Here is an 11,006-nt window from a genome sequence, read left to right on the forward strand (position 1 = left end):
GCTTCATGGAAATATTAAAACAACTACACATCAATATTCCGTTTACAGAAGCAATAGAGCATATGCCGAAATATGCCAAGTTTTATAAGGATATGGTGTCGAAGAAAAGAAGCACAGGAAAATTTGCTACGGTGGCATTAACACAAAAATCAAATACTATAATGCCACCGAAGATGTGTGACCCAGGCAGCTTTACGATACCCTGCTCAATAGGAGGGATCTACATCGGTCAAGCATTATGCGATCTTGGGGCAAGCATAAATTTAATGCCCCTTTCAATCTTCAAACAATTGAATGTAGGACAGCTGACACCCACGACGGTGACTCTCCAGCTTGCAGACAGGTTCTTAGTACACCCTAAAGGAAAGTTGAAGGATGTCTTTGCCACAAACGATAAATTCATTCTATCTGCAGACTTCATCATTCTAGATTATGAGGTGAACAAAGATGTGCCAATCATATTGGGGTAACCATTCTTGTCTACTAGTTGTGCTCAAATAGATGTGCACAAAGGAGAGATCACGATGAGCATCAATGGAAAGAAGCTCAGGTTTAACAACATCAAGGCGATGAAGTTTTCAGAAGATGAAGGCCTATAAGAGTCTGACGATGAACATAGTTGCGATGAAGAATTGAAGTCTGAAGAAGAAGATGAACAAAGAGAGGATGCGACAACATCCTTAGAAACCTGCCATGTGATAAAAAAGACAGTGAACAATGAAGAAAAGTTGAATTTGAATGAAAAGAGAAAAACACAGAAACCTTCCTTAGAGCAACCACCTACCCTGGAGCTGAAAACTCTGCCAAATCATTTGAAGTACGTTTTCCTTGGCCAAAATGAAACCTTGCCAGTGATAATATCCTAGGCGCTACCAGAAGAAAAAGAAAACGCGCTGCTCAGTATTCTGAAGAAGTATATTAAAGCAATCAGATGGACACTAACAGATATAACAGGTATTAGCCCGACATACTGCATGCACAGAATTCAGCTCGAAGAAAACCGGAAAGGCTCTATAGAACCTCAACGTAGACTAAACCCTGCAATGAAGGAGGTTGTTAAAAAAGAGATCATTAAATGGTTAGACATCGACATCATATACCCTATCGCCGATAGCACGTGGGTCAGCCCCATGAAATGCATTCCCAAGAAGGGCAGAATGATGATAGTCCCAAATGCAAACAAAGAGTTAATCCCCATCAGGACCGTCACTAGCTGGCAGATTTGTATGGACTACTGGAAGCTCAATGCGGCGACAAAGAAAGATCATTTCCCTTTACCTTTTATTGATCAAATGCTAAACCGACTAGCAGGAAATGACTACTTTTGTTTTCTTGATGGGTATGCGGGCTACAACCAGATTATGATCGCACCAGAAGACCAAGAAAATACCACATTCACCTGTCCATATGGAGTGTTCGATTTTCTCCGCATGCCGTTTGGATTATGCAATGCGCCGAGCACGTTTCAGAAGTGCATGATGGCAATCTTCTCCGAGTATCTCAAGGACTCAGTGGAAATTTTTATGGACGATTTCTCAATTTATGGGCAAACGGTTGAAGTCTATCTGAAAAACTTGGAGAGGATACTAAAAATATGCGAAGAGATCAATCTGGTGTTGAATTGGGAGAAATGCCACTTCATGGTTGAAGAAGGAATTGTGCTCAGGCACAAGGTTTCAAAGGAGGGGCTAGAGGTGGATAAAGCAAAAATTGAGGCCATTGAAAAACCTCCACCTCCAGCAAATTTGAAGGTTTTAAGGAGTTTCTTAGGACATGCAGGGTTCTACAGACGATTTGTGAAGGACTTCTCTAAAATAGCTCGACCGTTGAATACGTTGTTAAAAGCTGACAAAACTTTTAAGTTTGATTCACAATGCCTTAATGCATTCAAAGCATTGAAGGATGCATTGATTACAATGCCTATTTTGATCGCACCCGACTGGATAAAGCCATTCGAGCTGATGTGTGATGCCAGTGGTTATGCGATGAGGGCAGTGTTAACACAGAAGGAAAAGACAATATTACATCCCATCGCATATGCGAGGAGAACATTGAACTCCGCGCAGGAAAACTGCACTATCACAGAGAAGAAGCTTCTAGCAGTAATCTTTGCGATTGAAAAATTCAGACCTTACTTATTGGGATCCAAAGTTATAGTTCACACCGACCACTCGGCAATAAGATATTTAATGACCAAGAAAGATGTGAAGCCGAGGCTATTCAGATGGGTTCTCCTACTTCAAGAATTTAACATGGAGATAATCGACCGTAAGGGAACAGAGAACCAGGTTCGCTGACCACTTATCGAGATGAGAGAATCCTGAAGTGAACCGCATTCAGTCAAAGGTGAACGCATCCTTCCCGGACGAACAGTTGCTTAAAATTGAAGAACTACCGGGTATGCAGATATTGTCATTTCTTGGTCTGGAAACAATTTTTTGGAAAAATTACACATCCTACTAAAGAAGCGGCTCATTCATGAATGTAAATCCTATTATTTGGGCACGAGCCCAATCTCTACCGAAAGGGGACCGAACCAGATCTTGAGACTTTAATGTGCCAGATACTGCTTTTCAGCGCATACTTTTTCAATGTCATAAACTCACCCTATGGCGGACATTTCGAGGGACAACATACAATAGCAAAAGTTTTACAAAGCGGGTATTACTGGTCGATCTCTGTTTAAGGACGCATGAGACTATTCTATGAAATGCGATAAGTGCAAACACACCTGGACAACATTTCCAGAGAAAAATGCCGAATTGCGATGAACATCAATATTGAATTGGAACTTTCGACGTTGTGGGCATAGAGTTCATGTGACCATTCCCACCAATCAAAAGGGCATAAGTACATTCTGTTGGTTGTCGATTATGTTTCAAAGTGGATTGAAGCGGTATCATGCGTCGCAAACGATGCAGCAATAGTTTCCAAATTCTTACAGAGAAACATCTTCACTCGTTTTGGCACCCCACGTGCCATAATAAATGATGAAGGAACCCACTTTTTCAATCACATCATTAACAAACTGCTGCTCAAATACAATGTCCATCACAAGATCGCCACCGCATATCACCCCCAGACAAACGGACAAGACGAGGTTTGTAATAGAGAAATCAAGCTGATTCCAGAAATGGTGGTGAATCCCTCATGAAAGGACTGGGCCATGAAACTTGATGATGCCTTGTGGGCATATAGGACCGCCTATAAAACACCCATAGGCATGTCCCCGTATGCGTTGGTGTTTGGGAAGGCATGTCATCTGTCGCTGGAATTAGAGCATAAGGCGCTGTGGGCAGTGAAGAAGCTTAACTTTGATCTAAAGGTCGCAGGGGACGAGAGAAAACTTCAGTTACTTGAGCTAGGAGAATGGAGACTTTAGGCGTATGAAAATGCCAAGATCTACAAAGAACGTACAAAGCATTGGCATGACAAGCGATTGTGTGAAAAGAATCTCCAGGTAGGTCAGAAGGTCTTACTATTCAATTCTCGGCTACAACTCTTTCCGGAAAAATTGAAATCACGTTGGTCCGAACCATTCATAATTAAATAAGTATTCTCGCATAGTGCAATCAAATTAACAAATGAAGAAGGGACCAGTGCATTTAAGGTAAATGGACAAAGAGACAAGATGTATCATGGAGCATATTTTCAATGCGAGAAAACTCCATGGACCTGATGAATCCAGAATGAAAAAGAAAATTGTAGTCCTTACGTTGATAAGCAACACAAACTCATCAGGGACAAATCCTTTTTTTGAACATCCTTTTGATATTTTTCTTTCATGAATTTATCTTACTTTTTGCATAACCACTACTCTTGAGAATTACTAACTCTTTCTTTCATACTTTTTTTTCCTCTTGATACTTAGCACTGATCGTAGTGAATGATTGCAATGGAGCAAAGTGATAATCTCAAACATGTGACCAGTTCGATCAGCCCATCGCAACCAAGGAATCAGCCCACTACAAGAAAGAATGCGATTAAAGATGATGCAGACGACAGAGCAAATTTTGGAGGTTATGACTCATTTTATTTCAATTTTGCACTTCTCGCGTTTCATTTTAATATTGCTAAATTCTACTATCGCATCCTCTTTAGTCTGACTCAATCTTGAATTTTTTTATTACTTTATTTAGTCACTGCATTCACCCGTACCAATTATGACTTCAATGATGAAATTCATGCCTTTATTTCTTACCACATGTACTAGAGTCGAATTAATTTCAGAACAATCAATTCATGAAACATTTCTAAAATTTAGCGGTCCACCAGCTTTCCTTCAAAACGGGTTTTACGAAATTTCCTAAGTTCATCGCATGAGTTATTTCGTCTCTCAGCAATAGGGACATTGTTGTGTGTAAATTTGGGGGTGCTAGTATTGTTAGCCTTGTTACCTTTAGAAATTCATTTGAATAAAAAAAATTATATAACATTGAGATCGGATCCTGCTCGTAGTTGGATATCCGCATGACACCTGTATGGGCAAGCCAAAACGAAGGTAGGAATCGTGATCAATATATAAACTAAGTGATTGCAACTCCGTTGCCAAATAAAAAAAATATGGGCATGAGTTTTGACTGAGAAAGAGCGCCTTACCCATAGTTGGATATCCGCATGATACCCGTGGGGGCAAGGAAAAACGAAGGCTGGGCACTTGGATCAGCTCAAGATTACAAAAAGAATATCTGAATCATGCAAGAATACCTCGATTGGAGAAAGTTTGAAATAAATCATGCGATGTCCTGGAAACAAGTAAAGTTTTTTTGAAGGGTAAACTTGCGGTCCCTAAAGATTAGAAATATTTTAGGAAGAGATCAGGATAGAAATTAATAAGGCATTGGTTCATGAAATTTGAATAAGGCACCTTGAGAAGTCAAGGTAGAGTAAAGGCGGTCGACTTTTTTTTTTAAAAAAGAAAATCTTTAGTTTATGCTTGAGGACAAGCATTGTTTTAAATTTGGGGGTGTGATAACTGGTAAAAATACAAGTTATTTCAGCTCAAGTAAGTAAAACAATGAGAGAATGTGATGGTAAAATAGGCAATATCATGTCCGAAAGCGCTAAACTGAAAGGAATTGCGATCGCAAACGTTCATCGCATAAAAGCAGTTTATTCACTTATTTTGTATAGGTACAATGCGATGGCATGTATGGAATTTCGATTCAAAGGCACAATGCATCAGCGCGCTTGAAGATTGTGATCACAAATTATGCAATCGTGAGAAGTTTCTTAAAAAGGCAGCCAGAAAAGGAGGACAAAGGGATGGATGACAAAACCAGTAGTGTCAGTTTCCAAGATAACCTCTAGGAAGAGAAAGAAAGTGTTGCTGACTCTGTTAAAGTTCATCGATGAGAAGGGTTTTCTACAATGGAACTTGGAGTTTATTTAGGTTCTGATACTAATTCCACTACTCTCCAAAAGAGGAGGAAGTCTAAAGACAGTAACTATGATTTATTAGTCTTGGAGACGTGTTTGGTAGAGAATGATGATTCTACCTGGATCCTTGATTCGGGTGCTACTAACCACGTCAGTTCCTCTTATCAAGGATTTTGTTCCTGGAAAATGTTGCCACAGGGAGAGATGACTCTTCGAGTCGGTACTGATGAGGTTGTTTCAGCTATTGTTGTGGGCAGACTGAAGTTAATTTTGGACAAGAAACGTTATTTGTTACTAGATAATATTTTCGTAGTTCCTCATATCAAGAGGAACCTCTCGGTTTCTTATCTCATTGAACAAGGCTATATCTCTCCTTTTCTAAGATTAAAGTGTTTATTTTCAAGAATGATATGGAGATTGGTTTTGGTTCAATGGAAAATAACTTGTATGTATTAAGGCTGTTAATCATAAAAGCCTTGCTAAATACTGAAATATTCAATACGGCGACAACAACTAAAAGACCAAAGGTTTATCCTAAGGAAAATGCCCATCTTTGGCATATAAGGTTAGGTCACATCAACCTCAATAGGATTGAGCAATTGGTGAAATGTGGACTTCTAAAGAGTTTAGAAGAAAACTCCTTGCCGATGTGTGAATCATGTCTTGAAGGCAAGATGACCAAATGATCTTTTACTGGAAAAGGTTACAGAGCCAAGGAAACCTTGGAGCTTATACATTCTAACCTCTGTGGTCCGATGAATGTTAGGGCTCTGGGTATGAATATTTCATCTCTTTCATAGATGATTATTCAAGGTATGGGTATCTCTACCTAATGCAACGTAAGTCTGAAGCCGTTGACAACTTTAAGGAGTATAAGGCTAAAGTTGAAAACTTGTTAGTAAGAAGATAAGAACACGACAATCTGATCATGGTGGAGAGTATGTGCCCCTTGAATTCCAGAACTATATGATAGAACATGGAATTACGTCTCAACTCTTAATCCCAGGTACACCTTTGTAGAATAGTGCATCAGAAAGGAGAAACAGAATCTTGTTGGACATGGTTCGGTCTATGATGAGTTATGCTCATCTTCCAGATTCGTTTTGGGGTTTTGCAGTGGAGACTGCATGTTACATTCTGAACAACATTCCCTCAAAAAGTGTTTCTGAAACACCTTTTGAGTTGTGGAGAGGCCGTAAAGGTAGTTTACCCCACTTCAGGATTTGGGGATGTCCAACCCACATGCTTATGACTAACCCGAAGAAGTTGGAACCGCGTTCGAAAGTTTTCCTTTTTGTAGGCTACCCCAAGAAAATGAGGGGTGGATACTTCTATGATCCGAGTGAGAACAAAGTGTTTGTGTTGACAAACGCTATCTTCTTGGAAGAAGACCACATTAAGGATCATAAACCACGAAGTAAGCTTGTTTTACGTGAGACTACTGAGGGTTCAACAAGAGTTGTTGAGCAAACTGACAAATCAACAAAAGTTGTTGAGGTCGGTACATCTAGTCAACCAGCTCAAGAGTTGAGTCTTCCTCGGCGTAGTGCGAGGGTTATGAATCCATCAGAACGCTACATGGATTTGACTGAAGCCTCCGGAACATCATTTCTAATGATGGGTTTGAGGATCCATTATCTTTTAAGCAAGCAATGGAGGATGTTGACAAAGATGAGTGGATTAAGGCCATGAACTAAGAAATAGAGTCTATGTACTTCAATAATGTCTGAGAACTTGTGGATCAGCCTGATGGGGTAAAACCTATAGGGTGTAAGTGGATCTACAAGTGAAAATGAGGTGTAGATGAAAGGTGCAAACCTTTAAGACTAGACTCGTAGCAAAGGGTTATACCCAGGTTGAAGGAGTGGACTATGAGGAAACTTTCTTACCTGTTGTCATGTTGAAGTCTATCAGGATACTCCTATCCATTGCATTTTATGATTATAAGATATGGAAAATGGACGTCAAGACTGCCTTTCTTATTGGTAATCTTGAGGAGACCATCTACATAGCTCAACCAGAGGGGTTCATAGTTCCAGATCAAGAGCAAAGAGTTTGGAAGCTTAATAGGTCCATTTATAGGCTGAAACAAGCGTTTAGATCGTGGAACATTAGATTTGACAGTGTAGTCAAATTGTTTGGCTTTGATAAAAATGTTGATGAGCCTTGTGTTCATAAGAAAATCATCACCAGTTCAGTAGCTTTCCTGGTACTCTATGTGGATGATATCCTACTCATTGGAATGATGTATGTTTTCTGACTGACATTAAAAAGTGGCTAGCCACCCAACTTCAAATCAAAGATTTGGGAGAGGCATAGTATGTTCTAGGGATCTAGATCGTTCGGGATCGTAAGAAGAAGAGGTTAGCCTTGTCTCAGGCATCGTACATAGATCAAATGTTGATCAGGTACAAGATGCAGGATTCCAAGATGGGTTTGTTACCCTTCAAGCATGGAATCGTTTTGTCTAAGGATTATTGTCCTAAGACACCTCAAGCAGTTGAGAAGATGAGATGAATTCCCTATGCTTCAGTTGTTGGAAGCTTAATGTATGCAATGTTATGTACCAGACCTGACATTTGCTGTGCAGTAGGGATTGTCAATCGTTATCAATTAAATTTAGGATTAGATCACTGATCGGTGGTCAAGACAATCCTTAAGTATCTTCGGAGAACGAGGACTACATGCTCGTGTATGGAGATAAGGATTTAATCCTTATAATTGAGGGGTTGTAGTGTGGCGAAGCATCAAGCAAGGATGCATCGCGGACTCCATTATGGAAACTGAATACGTAACCACTTGTGAAGCTGCTTAGGAGGCTATTTGGCTGAGGAAATTTCTTACAAGTTTAGAAGTTGTTCCAAATATGTCTTTACCGATCACTCTCTATTGTGATAACTGCAGGGCTGTGGCAAATTGAAAAGAACCTCATAGTCATCGTCGAGGCAATCATATCGAATGGAAATATCATTTGATCAGGGAGATTGTGCATCGCGATGATGTGATAGTCACGAAGATCGCGTTAGAGCACAACGTTGCTGATCCATTTACAAAGGCTCTCACGGCTAAAGTGTTTGAGGGTCATCTGGAGAGTCTGGGTCTACGGGACATGCGACATCTTGTCTAGGGCAAGTGGGAGATGATACTAGGGTATAGAGTATGCCCTAGTTTATTGTATATTGCACTTGTTCTTTTCATGTATTATACATTAGTCTCCTGAGACGTTAGGACAAGTGGGAGATTGTTGGGATTGGTATCCTAATTCTCCTGGAATCTCGTAGTTTGTAATTATTGTACACATTGTTATGAATAAAATAAGAGTTATTTTTATTTTGCATTTACTCATATCCAATAAACAAAGATTCGTGGTTATTGTATGTAAACTTAAGCATGTATATGAGATATCCAAGTGGATCATGCCTTAAGTGATAACCTAAAAAGGTCTGTAGTATAAGGATAAAGGAGGAGTATCTTATCCTGGTAACACTACGGATACGGCTTGCATTGTAGAGGTTTGCAAGTGTTATGAACTACTACAAATAGTCTGATCTGGACCATTCAGTGAGTTTGTATAAGACCAGACCACGAGATGATTAGTCTCTTTATATAACGTTGTTGATACTTAAGACTTACATTTCACCTAAACGACCATAGGTGACATGACCTTAATCCTGAGTGTTTTGGGAACTCTTGCCTTTAAAGGCGATCCTTTGATTAGTATGGGTGAGAGTTGCCAGATTGCCAAATCAACAAGCCTACCTTTTTGGGGATTTGTCTAATTTGGGAGCTGAGAATTCAATTACACAAGACGAAATTCACTCCTTCCCCGAAGTAGGGGTAAGTAGATAGATTGCTCTCTTAAGGGCTGATTCCGGGTCTTGAACATAGTGGCCACATCCTCTCTTTGGAAGAAAAGACTCAGTCATAGTAGGACTATGACTTATATTTATTAGAGGAATCAGTGGTACTTAAGGAGTTAGATGTAACTACAGGGGCAAAATGGTAAATCGGCCCAGCTGTACTTACGAGCGATCTGTGAAGGGTTATCACACTGTTGGTTGGTTGATATGGACACAAAATATATCTATAGTGAGAAGAGTGCAACTGTCGATCTTTAATGAAGTGCCCGACAGTTAACGGATGGTGGATACCGTGACTAAAGAGTTTAGTCAGTTATTCACGTACCGTTGGAGCTTCAAGCTACAGGTCCATAAGGTCCCATTGGTAATTCAATGGATTCAAGTTGAGAATCAGTTCTTGGGGTTGATTTTAAATGTTTAAATTGACAAGAGAAAATTCAATTATATATGATATAGTTGGTGTGATGTATGAGATACATCAAGTGGAGGATTAGTGTAAATATGATTTATATTAAGTACCATAAAATAGAAAAAGAACAATGGTTTATATGTTTCATAAGATGAAATATTAAAACTATAGGTTATAAAGGTTATAAATATAATATGGTAAGTTGGTTATCATATTTATTTATAATAATATTAATTATTTGATCATTATCTCTTTTTCTCTAATAACCAATTGAGTGGGAGGTTATTGGTGGTTTTATGGTAACTGTGAGATAAAAGAAAAAATGTTTTCTTAAATTTAGAGGGTTGCCACTTTCAGAAATAACTCACGGCAAGGCTATCAAGTGAAAGTGTTTCACTAAGCGATAGTTAGTAGAGAGACTAAACGATCGTGGACATAAACTATACGATAGTACACTGAACTGGTCGTACCTAAACGATCGCATGGCACTGTCTATACGATAGGCTGCCATCTTCTACACGATCAAGCATATCATCTATATGATAGATAGCATACCATCTCCCACTTGCTTGATTTTTTACACGATTGTTGTTCCTCCTGACTCTTCCTCTAACCAAGTCCATACAAAGCCCACAACTCGATTGATTTCAAGGTTCTAGAGGCCGTTTGTTGTGTTCGTGATCGTTGTGTTCGTTGTTCTCATGTTGTACTAGGCGTTATGTTCATGCGTTCGTGTATTGCTGTCTTGGATGCTTAGAGTTTGATCGAGAGAGTTTGAAATGAGTCTTCAAAGGTACGCATACTCTATCCCTTGATTATCTTGTTAGCATGCTGTAATTTCTAGTAGTTGCATGACCTGTTAGTTTCCGTTTATTGGTTGTAATTGTTAGTGTTCAAATTCGAATAGAATTTGGAACGATCCTTCCGCTGCTCATGAAAATCCTCATGTCTGATTTTCTTCAGGTGCTCTATCATTGTCTATCTCAGATAGACATAGATAGTGCTCTATCACTGTCTATCTCAATTCAAAATTATCAAGAATAGATCCACTCAGATAACATACTTATGTTCAAATTTTCTATAGTTGCTAAAGTTCCAAAGATAGATAGTGATAATAGAACATAACACTATCTACCAGCAACATAAATACTAATATAAGTTTATCATTGAAGTCTACCACTTTCTATCTCAAATAGATAGAGATAGTTTCTATCTTTGTTTACCTCAGATAGATAATGATAGAACTCTATTAATGTCTATTTCAAGTAGATAGAGATAGTGCTCTATCTTTGTCTATCCCATTTCAAAGTTATCAATAATTGATCCACTCAGATAAACAAATAGTGTTCTATCTCTGT

This window comes from Benincasa hispida, chromosome 5 (genome assembly GCF_009727055.1).
Source record: "Benincasa hispida cultivar B227 chromosome 5, ASM972705v1, whole genome shotgun sequence".
NCBI classification, from domain to species: Eukaryota; Viridiplantae; Streptophyta; class Magnoliopsida; order Cucurbitales; family Cucurbitaceae; genus Benincasa; species Benincasa hispida.